Here is a 15787-nt window from a genome sequence, read left to right on the forward strand (position 1 = left end):
TTTCCTCTCTATGTTTCATTCTTTACTTTCTGTATTAAATTGCTATGATTTCTCCCCCAGCCTCTACATGATTAAACAGCTGGTTTCACCACAGAGGTGACTTCATGTCAGGGGTGGATGAAGTGATCCTTTTATATCAATTAGTAATTACTGTAAAGTGCTTTGGGGTGAAAGGTACTATATAAATGCCACAAAGGATTAAGATTTCAAGGGATGAATAAGCAGCAGGAACACACAAACTCATAAGTGGCATAGATCCTATTTTTATGCAAATTGCCCCGGTGATAAAGAATGAGGAAAGGGTCAGGGAAATAGAGGAATAGATGATTTGGAGAATAGACATTTTTCTTCCCAGTTTCCGAAAGACATCAGAGTGCCTTTAAGCCTACAGCTCCCTCAGCTGAGACCAGCTAGCTTCACATCAGTAATAGTCCTGTGTACAATAACATTCCAGGTTCTTTGACCCTGTTGACTAATTAATCCATGCTTCTGCATAATAGTATATTCAAAACTGTTCACACTCATGCCAAAATAATCAGAAGTCTGTGCCAAGAAGGCTCAAATGCTGCAATGAAAGCAAAATATGCACAGTGATAATATTCGTGTGATGTTTTGTTTTAGCTAAACTTGCTCAATTAACATGTTTTCATCTGAAGCTGTTATGTGAGTATTTGTAAAACCTGGTGAGATGTTATTTGTCTTTTGGGGAGTGTGATAAAAGAAGGTGGTGTAAGGGAACATAATTCAAAAGAGAGAGGGGGAAAGAGGAGGGGAGGGGAGAGGTGTAGCCATGGGCAAACACACATCCTGAAAAACGAAGATTTTCAATAAGTCTACATGAACCATTTTCAATCACATCCGCATCATAATGAGGACTAGAAACTTCATTGAAATGTATCAGATGTCATATTTTGAGTAAATTTTGCAGAGCTGCAGAAGATAAACAATGTTGGCTGTGTGTGAGAAGTCTTTTTACAGAGCAAAGTCGACTAATCTGAGATGGGGGCAAGATCTCTCCCACTTATAGTACCTGCTGCTTACAGCAAAATAAAATTTTGCGATTGACAAATGTCCCAGGAAGCTTGACAACAATGGTTGGCAGTGAGAATAGTTGTTTCCAACTAGAAACTAAATTCATGTTCTTTTCATCTCAATGCAAAAATGACCCCCTGCCGGTGTATCTGTACAATTCCTAGATCATTAGCTTGTCTTCCTATGCGCTCACATGTCTCTTGTTCAGCCATTCTTTGAGCATCAAACTTATCTCAATTTTGCAATGCAATTCTCCAGTCAAGTACAGAATGTATATACAGTGATACCTTGCTTTTCGAACGTAATCTGTTCCGAAAAACCATTCAAGTTCCAAAGCATTCAAAAACCCAAAGCTCAGTATGGAACCCTCAATATGGAAAACTCAATACAGAAGCCTCATGGCATGTTCGACTTCTGAGGCACGTTCAAAAACTGAAGCATTTACTTCTGGGTTTACGGCGTTCAAAAACAGAAATGTTTGAAAACGGAGACGTTAAAACACCGATGTACCACTGTAACAGGTAAAGGCACATATTAGTAAAAGTAACATACAAAAACATATTTCAGTGGGATCAATTGCCCGGGAAGTAGGGAGTGTGTGTTTTGCAAAATTGCATACAGAATGTATATATTAGGAGAAAGTTAAAATAAAATGTGGATGAATTTTCATGAGGACATAATCATCACAAGCTTATGTATGGAAATGTGGAGAACTGAATCTAAGATTGGGAAGATGAGAAGCAATGAAACAGAAATGGAAATATTCGTCAATCTGCCACCCTAGCCAAAACCCCTGAACAGCCCTGCCCTGCCGATCTGATTATGACAGAAGCTGCAAAAGGAAGGCTTCCATAGCAAAGACCTTTGCACTGCTGTCAATTAATTGGGGCTAGAAGGAGCTATGATGAGTTCCATCTTCTCAATTGCCAAATCTGCAGAACAGAGGGTGCAGTTGCACCCCTGAACTTCCCCCACCCCCGCTCTCAGTTCAGGATGAACTTTTGAAATATCGAAAGTCCAGCCCAGTCCTGCTATAGCATAGGCTACGCCGGAGGGCAAATGCAGTCACCACTGTAAAGCACTTCACAATATGAATAATACTGTGGGGAACTATGAGCAGAAATATGCAGTATGGAGGGGAGGGGAAACCAATGTTATCACTTAGATTCGCCGGGGAGGGGGGCAGGTTTCTCCAAATTAATTATATCAGTAGAATTATCAAGCAAGAAGCCTGAAGTACATTGTGGTCATTGATTGAATGCTTATTGAGCATTCTCTTTCATGTATTTGAAGGAGGTTATATGTTATTGCATCATGCAAGCATCTTTCCACACCTCTCAGTATATTTCTCCATCACTTGACTTATCACATATAGTTCGGTTTTGGGGGAAGCGGGTTTGTTGCACAAAAGCTCCAAATCAACATGAATGGTTGAATTATGCAACCTGAATTTGGCAGCACGTGGCTGAATCCCACCCGAAAAGAGTGATAGTCTAGGAGCATCCTGTATTTATTTTTTTAATTAATAGTGTAACTGAACAAATCCAAGTCCAAAACAAATCTTCATTGCATTTTTGCAAACCGATGTTGTGGTTGTATCTTCTGTCTGAGTTGCAAACATTTGAAAATGATGTATTAAAAATTCAATCATAAAGCTCCACCAAGTGGAAATTCCTAAAACTGCACCCAGAAAGTTGTGCTCCACGTCAAGTTTCCGGGTAATGCAAATAAAAGAGAAACACAAGTCAGCTCTTCTTAGCTATGATGGTATCTCAGCATAAAGCAATTCTTGGCCTTCTTTGCAGCCCAACATCTCTATGATATGCATTGCAAGTAAAATTTCTGATTTGGAAGACAGAAGTTACAACAACAACGAAATCATAGATGAAAATGCACTCTCCTAAAAGACTCCCTTCCCAAACCTGTAAAATAAAACAGCATTTGAAAAAGGATCCCTTTACTCTCCTTGACATAAATGGGGAAGTGTGTGTAGACACTAATTTACCGCCTGAATGAAACCACCCTTCTGACTTCTTGGAAATGCCATGCGCAGCCATTTAATTTCTTTTCTTAACAGGCAACTTTGGTTATATATACAGAATTAACAGGCATTACTCTTCTAGGTGGCACCAGCTTCTAGAACGAATTCAGTTTGCTAAATGGTTTGCTCTTTCTCCTCATGAAATATTCATCACCTGTGTAGTTTTAACAACCTGATAAAAACTGTTAAAAGCATAGCTGTGCTATGCTAGCAGGTAGGGCCATTTTAAATGAAACCATAGCTACCATAAATAAAACATGACTGGCTCATGCAGTATTAAGACTTTACCTCGCCCTCCATCAAATGTTGAGTTTGGGTGTGGGGCCTGCAAAAGTTGCAAGGATATTTTGTATTCATTTTCAAAAGGCTATTTCCGCCACCACAGAGCTAATGTGTACTGATTTTATTTCAGGAAGGAGTTCTTAGCCTCACAAAAGCTTGGTGGTGAAGGTTGCGCTAAGAGATAGCAAGTGGTCCAAGATAACGTACTGAGCTTCATAGCTGAGTGAGGATTTGAATTCAGGACACCCTAGGTCTCCTCTAGCAATACACTAGATGTCACGGAGCTGACAGGAAGAGCCGGTCATTCACAGGTCAGAGAGGGAGAAGCGAGGCTGATGTGCTGTTAATTTCTTTACTAGGGAAAGGCAAAAAGACAAGGAAACTCATCAAGGCAAACCTCTCTAATGAAGAAGTTGCTCAAACTGGTGTGCAGCTCCTCCTTTGCTCTCCAGCCCTCTGAGTCAGAGCTCCTTCCCTGTAATCTTCTGCTACAATGATCCACTGGAGCCTCTCTCTGTGCCTGTCTGCTTCATTGCTCAGCAACATGTAATATCCTTTGCGTTCTAGGAGTAAGTGGGGCCAGAGAGCCATCAGCAGAAGAAGCTGTTGCGATGGAGCTGCAGGAGAGATGCAGGGTCTGGCTCCCCTCTGTCAGAGCCTGTATCCAAACTGGAAACCTCATCACCCAGCGCCAGGCCATCTGCCTGCTTCTGCCTCTTTGTGATCCCTCAAGTTTCCTGCTTTTAGTACCTTCCAGCTTGTCCCCTCCTCTGAGGTGTGGCCAGTATCCGGACCCACCAAGATATGGATTCAAAGTCATCTTCTTCTGTGCCTTCCCTGCAGGGTTCTTGGGTTCCATCACTCTTCCTCATCCTGGCTGTCCCTGGCAATGGACCAGCAGCATTGTGTGTGCTCGTTTTGATTACTAAAAGGATACAGGCCTCCACAAGAATTCAAACACCTCAGGGTTCCCTTCCTTCTGTAAACACTCAAAACCCTATACCAAGACCTTGCGTCAAATTTGTGCCTGTGTGTCCAGCAAAGCTTCTATTTTCCCACTCACCTACCTCAGCAGCATGTTTCAGATTCAAATTGACTATTTTGATAACTATGGTTGGGGCTCCTATGAACTGACCAGGCAATATTGACGATCGTCTGCCTCTTTTTGTGAGAAGTTTCAATACTGCAAAATAGTTCATGAATCCTAACTTGTGTAAGTGGTAGCCTGTGGCCCTTCAGCTGTTGTTGAACTCCAAGTCCCATCAGTCCCAGCCAACATGGCAAATGGTAACAGATGATGGGAGCTGTAGTCCAACAACAATCTCTCAAAAGCCACAGACTCCGTCCCTGCCCTATGCTATAACAACAACATAAAATAGACATGTGCAGAAGACTGGTTAGCATACTATAGAGTTGCTGCAATGGCTATTTCAGCCCCAACCTCTTCCCAAATAACACATTGTTATGTATTTGGATGCCCTTGAATATTGTGAGCGGGCAATCCAGGGTGGCTGGGGACTTTAACAAGAAGAAAACGAAACAATAATGTACATTGAGAACTGGAAAACTCTGTCCAGCCCCTTCCTACAAACACATTTAAAAGACTGTAGAATGTTAATCAGCCAAAGGCCTGGTTGAAGAGGAAACTAATGCATGAAGTGCAGTTTTGCTGCCTGTTTTTTGAGTCTGTTAAAGGTAGTCCCTTTCTCCTTCTCATCAACAGGTGATCATCACTACCAGAAAGGAAATATTTAGGTATTTATAGGAGCAAGTATGAGAAATATGCATAAGAACATTTCTGGTTTGGAATCTAAGTACTTCCCTCGAGTTTGCACTTAAATCCAAACATTGGATTCAGCCAAAATCTATTTTAAATAATGTGATATTTCTTCACGAAGTGTTTAGTATCACAGTATGAAAAATCTAAAAATACCTGGTTCTTCAGGAACATCCAGATGTAATTATTTGGGCAAAAGCATCTGCATGCAGTTCATTCTTATTTGATCTTGACCTGGTTGTGAGTACACCCATCCTAAGAATTTATTTCATGGTGTGGCATTTCATTAGATTAATCTCTTGGGCTCTTTTACAGATAATAACTACCATCGTCAATTTTCTTTTGACCTAAATTTTCACTGAGATTAAAAGAATCCTCCTGTTGGATAATTACACATTCCTTTCTATCTGGAAAAATAAAAGGCTTGGCTTCTCTGATCTCAAATACAGCTTCAGAATCAGAGACTAACAATCTAATGGGCTTTTTTGGAGCTTTAGTACAGAAGAGGTAGTACCAGAGCCAAACATTATACATCCTATTTTAGTAACATAATCTCTGGAGTGGAAGGCAAAGAGAATTTGGTTTATTTCCAATGATGCACTCAAAATAATTTCCAAAGAGCAAAAATGTCAGTCTGAATGATCAAAATATTAATTGTGGTTCTGTATAGTGGGCCATTTTTCACATTCATCTGGAGCAATTTTGCTTCCCTAAACCACCTGCTGGAAAGATCTTGGAAGCAATGCTCATTATTCAATGCCAAACAGTTTACATTTCATTTAGATATTCATAGGATACCATGTTCAGGTTGGGCAGCCAGACAATGAAGATACAGAAATGCCCACAAGTCTTAGTTTTTCATATTACAAATAAAAATTATCAGTTAAACGCTTGGGTTTTTTTGTAGCCATGTTAATCTGCTGTACATAAAAATGCACAGTTCTGCAGATTATAGATGAATAAATTTTTGATAGCAAGAGCTTTTGTGAGCTAAAGGGCAAATGTTGTCTGATCTATGTAGCAATCTAGGAAGCCAGTAGGTATTTGGGCTCCTTTGGGAGGCAAGGAAAGAAGACATACATTTTGCAGGATTAATGCATCGTCCGGCCTGTGACAAAGACAGTAATAATAATAATAATAATTTTATTTACGGCCATAGGCCCATACAGGTAAAAACGACATATAAATAACAACTTGTGCACATGGGAAAAACAGCCGCTAAAACACCACTATAACAATAAAATACTATAAGATAGAATGGCATACATACTTATGACAAAGACAGTGCAAGGGGTAAATCCTGTATGGAGCCGGGATTAATTCAAGATGCAATCACTGTGGAACATTTTTCATTCCCAATGTGGTCTGAGGATGGAGGGTTGCTACAATCCTCATCCAGTTCACACAATATGCCACACAACTGTATTTGCTTGTAAAGTTATGAATCCTGTCTTGTAAATATGGCGGAAAGGTAAAATAAAAAAATACATAGAAATGCCATAATGACTTTGTGAAGTATCTTGTAATCACACTAATAGCTGAATGTTAAAAAAGTTCCATTAAGGCATTTAAAAGCTGCTTACTTAAATTGTACACATCACTTAAGATGGGAAATGCCAGTTTTCCTTTCTCACCTGACCACTTTGACAGCACAGAATTACGTACATTTTTGGTGACATCTGAATGTTTTTCCTTCTTAATATTCAAGAGATTCCAGTCAACTGGTTCCTGGTGCAGGTATTCTGCAAACACGCCCAGGCGAGACCAGACCAGCCTTTTCTAAGTTTATTAAAAAGACAAATTCTTCCAGAGAGCACTCACAATCAAAAGTATCCCAATCCCCAACTGATGTTTTCTTGTTCTGATAGCTTTTCTCAACAACGTTTAAAGTGTTACCTCTTCCCTTGTGGATGTTGTTGTTTCCTTTGGCTTAATTCTTCACCTTCACATTCCATGCTATTAATGAAGAATTAACAGCATGATCATTACCCTTTCGCCTAGAAAAACACTGGTGTGTCCACCACAAAACCGTCTGTCGGTGACAGACTGTTTTGGCCTGTATAATTGATAACAATTTGAAACAGGATACTGCTATGCTCTCTTCACAGGCTGTCGTTCTCACGTACAAAAACTGTACTCTGCAACCTACTGCCCCGAAAAAGTCAGTTTAAATGGGGATACTGTAAAGTAAATGGGGGGTAGGCACTGCACCAAAACAATGAAAGTGAATGGTTTCCTGTATTGTTTTAAAAGCCATCCCTTACATGCGTAATTTAATGTTTGAACTACAAAGTTATTTTGACATGAGAAAATAGCACACACACACCCTTTTTTTTCTTTCAGGACTGCATTTAAATCTTAGCAGCTACTAAGCAAGATTCTGAAATGATTCAAATGTCATTTTTATATTTAAAAAATGTTGTGTTGAGTAATGAAAATCATACTATTTTCCCCAGCATTATGTCCCAAAGCATGTAATAGACTTTTTAAAGTTCATTTTAATTCTTTACAGTATTAGTGTAGCTTTTGAGCACTGGACTACAAATTTCTTCAATTTTTTGGCACTCTTGCCGGCTTGCTGAGCTGACCACCATTCAAACGCTATGCTGGTAAATTAATCCAAGCTTTGGGGCCTGTTTTATGCATCTGCCAGCCCGCTGGTGAACTGAGGTGTTACAGGCACCATTGTGATGGACTAAGGAAATGCTAAGGTCTGTTGCTTTACATCATCAATCTGAGACCTGAAGGGAACTTTCCCTGAAGGCTGCCTCCAAATGCATTCCTGAAGGGTAGTGATTAGTGACCAGAAAGGCTGAGAAAGAGGACAGTAGTCATTTAACTAGCAGTACACCAGGATCTACTACCCTTTTGAGAAACTTGTATCGTTTTCTATAGCTAAGAATCATAATTACAACCTTCCGTTTGCCTAAAATTATTCATAGGCCATTATCCTCTTCAGAGGATGCTAACCAAGAAGAATCCCACATGGGTTGCTAGAATGGAGCTGCAGATGGCATCACAGGGCAGCCAGCCATTCAGTCTTCCCTCGCTGGCTAACTGCAATTGAATGAGCCTCCAAATCTATCTGCGTCTCTGTGGCAGCTCCTGGCAGCTCTTTTTAGCCCGTCTATATGCAGCATGCTCTTCCTTTATTAAAGATTCAACGTGATTCAAGAGAGGACCTCCAATATCTCCAGAATGCTCGCTTTCTGTGAGATGTAATTTCAAGGTGATGTGTTTTGAATAGTTCTTTAGTCACCAGAAGGCTGTCCGAAGGGGTTCAGGAAATGATACAATTGCTGCTACACTGCTGGAGAGAAAGGAAAATCCACTGGTGGGAGTGGGCTTATGCTGTCAGCAATCCCAGCAGTGCAGCTAAGGCACAGGTCCTGTGCAGGCCAGCCTCCCCCCCCCACACACACACACAAATCACCCCAAAGACACCACAGAGGCACCATGGCAATAAGCAGCAACAGCATAGGAGGAATTGATGGCTGCATTGGCATCTAAGCTCCAGCTGCCCACCAGGGAGAGAGTGACAATGTCAGTTTCACAGGTGTTTTAAAGTCCATTTTGTCCCATCAATCTGTGGAGCTCTTTAATTAAATTTTTTTTTAATTAAAAATCATATATAAATATTTATTTCATCACAAAATATGTATTCAAGCGCATATTTTGTCTCAAAGCGCAGATTTCTAAATGCATATTATTGAAATAAGTGTGTGGCGGCAGAGTTATGCATCTGAGTACTTTTCTGAGCTGACAACTATATTGCAAAACTCAGAGAAATCTGAAACCCAAAGGATCATTATGTTCCGATCTGTGGGTTATTCCAGGATCTGAAAAAGGTTTCTCTTTAAAATGCAGACAGAACAAACAAAAAAACCAAAAACGTCCCTTAAAAGAGAGCACCTGAAATCAAAATCTGCATGCAAAAGACAAAGAACCAGGTGGAAAGAACATTGGCCAGGTATTACATTCTGCATGAGCGGCAGCATGGATAATGGTTGCTGGGGAACATGCATGGGAGTTCTCTCTTGTTGCCCTCATGGGCTGTGTGTGGACATCCAAGAGGCCTCTGGAAAACAGGAAGTTGACATTCTGATCCAGTGGGGCTCTTCTGTGTTCTTTTCCTTACTCTGGAATCCTGGAGTCATAAGTAAAATTAATTTTATGCATAACATTCTTGGGGGGGGGGGAGAGAATTCAGTACCATCCATGCTAATGCTTTAAAAGAAGATCAGGCTGCAGAAAACACATTTTGCTTTATTGTTTTCTCAAACAGAACACAAGAGGGCATACTTCTCTACAACCTGAATTTGTGTGTAAGCAAAGCGCCAAAGCTTTCCTTGCTCCATCCAAAGTGGGCAAACTTGGGCAGTCGGGAAAGTTCTGTGGCTCAGTCTGACTCCCGATATTTTGCATAATTACATAATCACACACACATTAAAATGTCTGCAGTCTCTGTGGCAAACATCTGTTTGGGATGAAACCAGTATCAGGAGGTAGTGGGAAGCAGGAAGAGACCAAATGACTATCTAGTCCAGCATCTTCTTAAGATGCCTATGAGAAGCCCCCAAGCAGGACATGAGAGCAAAAGCACCCTCCCCACTTGTGATGTCCATAAAACAATATTTGAAGGCATACTGCCTCTGTCCTGGACGTACATAAATATCTTGACTAATAGTCATTGGTAGCTTTATATTCCAAAAATTTGTCTTAACCCCTTGTAAAGCCATCCAGGAAGTATCTGGTTTTTCAAAACTGGGTCATCTTCAGACTTTCTAGGTCAAGAAAACAACCCAAATTCTATAAGTGTAATTAAAGGCCAGTTCAGCAGGATTTGTTGATTGGTTTGTAGTAGCAGAGTTATTAGACAGATTCAATTTTCATAAAATAAAGTGCTTGTTAAAAACACCTGAATAAAAGTTAAATGATAGCTTGGGAAAGCACGTTTATTTATATTTATTTATTAAGATACATTTAAGGTGGCTTACAATCTGTAAAACGATGATAAAATACAATTAAAATGTGATACCTATCCAATTAAAACATATCAGGATATAAATATAAAAGCCAGCAAATAATTCACTCAGTCAATTCAAATTTTAAAACTGTAGGTTATCACAAAAAAGACTAAAACTGGAGCGATAAATACAAAAAGGCATGAGTCCTCAGAGAATGAAATTAAGCCATGCTCAGAACAGATGCATCAAAATCAGTGGACTTCACTATCAATTGCACTTCTGGATCTGTTCTGAGTAAAACTTAGTTGCAACCTATAGCACAGTAAATGTCATGAAAACTAAAACACATAATCAGTAAAAAATAATTTAATTAAAACTCTGTATCTGACCCTTCAAATGGCACATTTTCCATCATGCCAGTTTCTTATTTTAATTTGTAGCTAACTATTGGTCAAGCTTCTCCAATATTGACTTCTACGTTTACCTTATAACATTTGGCTTGTGCTATTAAAAAGTTGGCTACTCTTCTCATGATCTTAATATCCTTGTTAAAAAGCAGGAAATCTGTCTCTTGACACATTTGCAACTGGGCACCATTTTTTAACAATCATTTTTATGGAATAAATCATTAAAATTCCTGTGGAACTGAAAATAGGAATGCTTTCACAAAACTGTTTCCCCAGATGAAAACAAAGAAGCCACTCCAAAACAACTCTTCTACTTCAAAAATGTTTAGCTGTACCTGGCTCACAGAATGAGAACTACCTCTTCTGCACAGCCATATTTCTTTCCTCTGTTTCTTCTATCTTTCTTACCAAATGCAGTTTTAAACAAATGTAGTTTCTGAGGCTGCGAGCTTCAGCAGAGGAATGAAGGGGTGGGGAAAGGCGGCGGAGGAGGAGGGGACAGCTTAACCTTTTCCCTTTCTGACATTTTCCCACACAAAACCTTTCCTTTCAGAAACATTTTGCCCTGTGTGAGTAAAGATCTTGGTACTAATTATTTGGAATGATTTAAGCAGAAAAATAACGGGAAGGGAAAGAGTTAAACAGCCTCTCCTCCACTGAGACTTGTAGGCTGCTTTTATTTTTAAAAAAAGAAAAAGAAGAAAATAAAAGAGAAAAAGCTGCAACTGGTTACATGTAATGTGTACATTTGCCTTAAGATAGTTTGATAAGAAGGAGGAAGCGACAATAGGTTCCAAATGATTTTGACTTTACATTGCTGCTGGCTCCTGTCAGAGAGAAAGCTAAGAGGGTTAGCCTAGGTAGCAGGAATCTTGGTTGTCAGGATAGAGTCAGGTCACAGCAAAAATAGACCAAGCATATTTGCTACGTCAAATCTATACAATAATGCAATATATTATAGAATAGCATAATATAATATATTATTCCATTATAGTATGATTATAGTTTATATGAGATTGCTAGCCCAGCAGCCCAGGTACTACTGCACCTGGCAGTACCTCCGATAGTGCCCACAAAAAATCCCCAAAAATATTCCCTTCAAAAATATGCAATGCATAACATTAAGCAACATGCCCACACCATTTAATATTCCTGTCACTTTTTCCGATATCTTAAATATATGGCAGCCATTTTGTGTGATGCCCCCCCCCCCACAACTCCCACCCACCCCCTTTTTTGCCACACACTCTATGGCATCCAACCTCAAAGCAGCCATTTTGCAACCAACACCCATGGCACTTTCTCAAAATTCCAAACATGTCCAGAAAAGTTAATGATCCCAGTAGGCGTGACTTTGTAAAAGGAAAAAGAAAACAGGCTTGGCAAAAAATCAAGCGGCTGTCATAATTAGTTTTTATTCAGTCTTTTTCTATATTTAAAATGTAGACTGTAGGTAGTGAAGCACAAAGCTCTGTTTATCACTCTTTCCATTTCTCTTGTGTGTGTTTTTTCTTTTCCTTTCAGTTGTGCAGAAAAGCTTTGTTTTACCTGCTTTGTCCTGCTTATTTCCAACATCAAATGTTCTTGCATTTGTTTACTCCCAAGTGGCTAGCCTGTATGTTTTATGATGCCGTAAGTCGAAGCTTAGCAGTCCCTGTGAAATCTATGGCAGGGCAAGTGAACTTGCAGGCATCCTGGCTTCACATATAAATCTCTTCGGAAATAAGGAAAAGAAAATACAAAGAGACTAAAGCCGAGAATTACATCTAAAGAGGACACAAATATTCCTTTACGACGTTTGGCTGCTGATAAGGGTCAAGCAGGAGGAAATCCGCTCCTAGTTGATACTCCAAGAGAGGCATGTTTTCAAGGCAAGCAAATGGCAACTGTCAGAGAGGAATAATTTAGTAGCCCATGACTTATTTCAAATGTGGGTGCCTTGTGGAATTTTCTAGGGCAGCTTCGTGATCATAGAACCGCTTATTCCCTGCTTACATATTATACTTAGATTTACCTCACCATGATCACAGTGAAACTCAGTCCTAGGCTTTAGAATGTCTGAGCTTGTTTTCCTGACTGGGGATAGCTGTCAACAGTTTATGAGGCAGACATTTCCCCAGTGGTGCTTCAGCACACACTGGGCTCTGTGTATGGAACCTCAAATAACTTCTCCAAGTTTAGGCAGTGATGGGACCAGCCTTCATTCCCCACTGATGAAGAAGATCCTTGGTGAACTTCCATCCCAAAGCTCATGAAGTGGGTTCAAGTAAATACTAACCTACAGACAGGAGACATGGCAAAAGGGAACTGAGCAACATTTATAGGCCATTCATGTTAGGAAGCTTCCATTCTTAAGGTGCGATTCTATTTCAAAGCTGTTTTTTTTCAACAAAGAATAAAAATAATTTTTTTATACAAAAAAGATGTTTTTTCTCCAACCATCTTCTCTCACAAAGACTCAAAATGCCTTACCATGAATAATGCAATTAAATGCTTCTACTTTAAATGAAGCTCTAGATATCTGTTCGGGATGCGGGTGGCGCTGTGTGTTAAATCACAGAGCCTAGGACTTGCCAATCGGAAAGTCGGCGGTTCGAATCGCCATGACGGGGTGAGCTCCCGTTGCTCGGTCCCTGCTCCTGCCAACCTAGCAGTTCAAAAGCACATCAAAGTGCAAGTAGATAAACAGGAACCGCTCCGGCAGGAAGGTAAATGGCGTTTCTGTGCGCTACTCTGGTTCACCAGAAGCGGCTTAGTCATGCTGGCCACATGACCCGGAAGCTGTACGCCAGCTCCCTTGGGTCAATAAAGTGAGATGAGTGCCGCAACCCCAGAGTCGGCCATGACTGGACCTAATGGTCAGGGGTCCCCTTTACCTTTACCTTTAGACATCTGTTGCTAGCCTTGGCTACTAGTATTTTCAGCAAAGTGCTCCCTTTGTGCTAAGCTCTTCCTCACTTGTGCCTTCACACTTCTGGGAATAAGGGGTGGAGTGATGTAGCCTGATGTCCTATGTATTGTTATATGAGTTGGATTCCCTTGTTGAGGCCACATTCCCTTGTGGTGGGTAGCCTTATGGGGACCACATGCCCATGTTGGAGCCAGTGGGAAAAGGAGGTGGAGCAGTGGATGTAACTCTTTCTTTTGTCCAGTAAGCTACATTCTGGCCATGCAAAAAGCAGAGATTTCTACACACCCATACACATCTCCCCACCCTCCATCCAGGCAAGCGGCAGCATGACCACTGGGCAGGGACATATTCCAGCCAGGCAGAAGCGCTCAAGAAGGGTGCAGAGCAGGGCTGGTGAAGGACACGGAAAGCCCTGAGGGCCAGATAGAAATGCCTAGGGGGCCACATTTGCCTCTGGGACGTGAGGTTCCCTACCCCTGGTATAATTTGGTGTTCAGAATTTGGAGCAATTTCCTTACACGGTATTGTCTTCCAGGCAAAGATTTTGCTCCCCTGGTCCGAGGGCATCAAGATCCTTTCTCAACCTGAAGACGTAACCTAGTGATAAGATTGCTCTTATCAGTGGCAATGCAAAAGCCTGGCCACAGATTTCCTGCTTCCCTGCGGATAATAACCTGCTTCGGTGGTGCTTTAAGAGCAGGATTGCATTTTTCTGCTCCTTAGAAGTTACCACAACATAAGGAGCAATGGGTTTTAAAGAGAAGCAAAGATCACATCAACTTACATTAATTATTGGCCTGCTTCTCTGAAATGTTATACGTTATCTTCTGCATGTTTGTTTTTATCTGTCGGCGTGGTTTATTATTAGGGAAGTATAGTATCGGCTGTCTCTTCCCAGCCTTCAAAGCTGCTTCATTAAAGTTAATAGTGTTTGACTTCCAGACTAGGATCTTTTACCAAGGTAAGACAAAGGAGCTTCAGCTCTTGATTTCTTTCTACCCCCACAGTATTAAAGGCACCAAACAGATGCAGTAATTTGTTCTGTCTCTTTTTTAAAAAAAGATTAATCGATTCTATTAAGTCTATTGAAATTGTATTTGCCTTTCATCCTTTGGTCTGAGCTCAAGTTGTGTAATGGCAAAAGCTTGGCAGGGCATCTCCTCTGGCAAACAACCATAAAAGAGGCAACGTTGAGTCACTGCTGTGCATCGGTTCAAAGACACCTGCAAAGCAAATACACCACAATTGGGTAATTGCAATAAAGTTCCCAGGACTACACATGCCTTGGCACTGCAACTCCCCAGGGACGCATCCTGCACTCTCCCTCATGGCCTTCTGAAAAGCTTCAGGGGCACCACTGAAGTGGAAGTGGTGTTATTGCTGTGGTTGAATTATTGGTGGCTGGAGTGGGTAATAGAGAGAGAGAGATGGAGTGAACTAGAGCCACATTTATTGCTACAGATCTCAAAAGAGGGAAATAACAATTGGCATGGGAGCAATTCTAATTGTATACTGCCTTGGGTGATTCACTTTGCCCAAGAGAGGAGACCTTTCAGCATCATACCTGAGCCACACCCTTAAGTTCCATAGGGATGTTTTCCTGACCCCTCCCCAGGGCCTCACAACTGTGGGTTCTAGGCTGCCTCAAAGGTGCTCCACACCCAGCCCATAGGTTACCCTGAGCAGCTGGCCTCCAGAAATAACTAGCACCCCAAGGGTGCCTACAGGTGATCACCTAATTGCCTCACCTCTCTACCCTGAATCTCCCTGCCAAATGTGACCAGATATTATTATTACATTCTATGGATACAGCTAGGCTGATGGGAGTTGTAGTCCAAAGTATCTGGAGGCCATCGGGTTGAGAAAACCTGTGTATAGCATCTCAAGTATCCTAATAGTGGGATAAAAATACAAAAGTTCAATTAGAATTAATTTCTAAATATATATGCTTGGGATTGAAGCATAAAAATGTGTGTGAATGATTATAGAAAAGTATTTGCTGAATTATTGCTTTTGAACCAACATTTTTCAATCTATAATTACAGTTATTATTCTAGAACTTCTTACTAGAGGACATTTCAGAAAGCATATCTCCTTTTAAAAGTTTTAAGTCTTCATTATTTTAATCTTCTCCCTCTACATCTTTCCTTATCTTCCTTTTCCATTTGGCATTTGAGAGACACTCTATGAATACATACAGCTGAGAAACATGAAACGGGCATCACTTTAGCAAAAGTGGCTGTAAATTTTATTGGTTGTCTTTAAAAAGCACACATGCCATGAATACTCTCTACTCAAGTCAATAGTTTTGTTTTGGTAAGGCAACTGGGGAGGAGGAAGGGTAGGCAGGAACAGCACAGAACCTGTATT

This window comes from Podarcis erhardii, assembly GCF_964252035.2.
Source record: "Podarcis erhardii genome assembly, chromosome: 1".
Lineage (NCBI taxonomy): Eukaryota > Metazoa > Chordata > Lepidosauria > Squamata > Lacertidae > Podarcis > Podarcis erhardii.